Raw genomic sequence first — 1,956 nt, 5'->3', positions numbered from 1 at the left:
GGGCGGTGCTTTCGGGTTTTGAGACTTAGGTTCAGGAAATTCTGATTTTCTGCCTTTACCTCAAGAGTGGATTGATTCTTTAAAAAGTTCTTTTAAACCTTTGCTTCACTCAGCCCTGGCCACAGAGGAGAAAACTGGCCTGGGCTGATCTCATGGGCACAAGCCACAGGAGACAGTCAGAGCCTGGTGACGGGGCTCCTCATCCAGTGCTCCCACCGTTCTCGGCAGCAAGAATTCGGAGCCTAAAGCTCCACAGAAGCAGCATTCCCTTTGAGGACCACTGTAAGGGGGCATCAATCCCTCAAGCCTGCACTCGTGATTCAAAATGATTCGAGCCTGGTGAGGATTTTCAGTAAGCATGGTGGAGGTTCTCTTTTTTATTGCTAGGAATTTCCCAGCTTTCAACACATTCTCCCTTACATGAGAGACATTGATTTGCACATTCTCCCTTTGGAAAGGAAATTTCCAAAGCTGACCGCTGGTTAATCATGCTGAGCAAGAAACCACAGTACCCGTGTGTGTGTGTGTATGTGTATGTGTGTGTGTGTGTGTGGAGGGGGGTGTCCTTCCCGTGGGAGCTGCCCAGCAGTTTCTGCCTCTCTACCGATCTCTAGCCCCCTCTCTGCGCATCCTGAGGCTTACAGGAGCAGGCAACACCGCCCAAGGTAGTTTTCAAGGGACGGTCAGCAGGTGTAATGAGCAAGAGAACAATGCAGCAGGCAGTTCCCTGACCTCACCCACCTGGGGAGCTCCGCCCACCACGCCCCTCCTGGAGGGTCGCAGTCCTTGTTGGTCTAATCAAGGTTCTGATAAGTTCTGCACTTCTCTTTTTAGCTATAAAAAACTGTTTGATGTTATTTAACTCAATGTTTTCCAAACTTACTTGATTAGAAAACCACCCCATCCTTTTGTTTTTGCGGAACGTCTCACCCAGTTAACGATCCTGGGAGCCTACTTTGGGGAAACGGCTCTAAAAAGGGAGCAGAAGGTAGCAAGAGCTAACAATCTTTGCATTCCCTCGGCATGTCACTAATTTTGTACCAGAATTTGGCTGACAGAAACCTCGGCTGGCCCCAGCACGGCCCTGGCAGAAGGACTCCAAACGCCGGAGCACATAGTGGGGCCCCGAGACGCCAGGGACTCTCAGTGCAGGGGGGCCAGGAGTGTCGGGAAGGAAAGGGCATTTCGGGCAGAGCCTGGCACTGCTCTGGATGCTGTCTGTTGGAAAACCTCAGCTGGCAGACACTTAGAATGAGTATTAAGAGTGTCAGAGTTTTGTTTTGGGTTTAAAATACCACACAAGGCTACCTTTTCATAGTCACAAGGCTGCCTGTGACATAACACAGGCTGTGTGTCATCCGAGGAGGAAGCATGCTCTCCTTCCCAACCCAGGGCACTGGCATTTCCTCTCTTTGGTGTGTTTTTCTTGCCACCAGAATACACTCGGCTCAAGGCCACCATTTGCGCCAACTCCAAGGATTGTCATACAGAACAGATGTGAATGGTGTCCCCCAAAGTTGTGCAAGGCAGTGGCTCCATCCAAGTGTTTGCCTGGTTCAGGGCAGAAGCCAAGATGCTCCTTATTTGTTAGCACTCTCTGCTTCTTAAATCCTGCCTCAGTGTCACCTCTAATTAAAGCAGGCCCCATTTTTCCCCCCTATTATAAAATAGCCTGTTTGTATTCTTCATAGCATTTATCATTGCCTGGATCACTACATATTTTTACTTTTTTGAATACTGTCTGTCCATTAAAATAAAATACCAACTACACGAGGGCAAAGATTTTTGGTTTTGGCCACTTTTGGATGACTGGTGCCTTGAATAATACCTGGCAGAGGGTAGGAACTCCATAAATATTGGTGTGATTGGTTGTGGAGAGCCGGCGGGCAAGGCCATTGACCAAACTGTGGGCGGTGTGGTGGTGAAGGGGGGGCCTTCTGGTCCAGGGCCCGACTG

Source organism: Mirounga angustirostris, unplaced genomic scaffold, assembly GCF_029215605.1.
Source record: "Mirounga angustirostris isolate CCGP_5_RB_7025 unplaced genomic scaffold, mMirAng1.0.hap1 SCAF_7, whole genome shotgun sequence".
Lineage (NCBI taxonomy): Eukaryota > Metazoa > Chordata > Mammalia > Carnivora > Phocidae > Mirounga > Mirounga angustirostris.
This window is presented reverse-complemented; position numbering follows the sequence as displayed.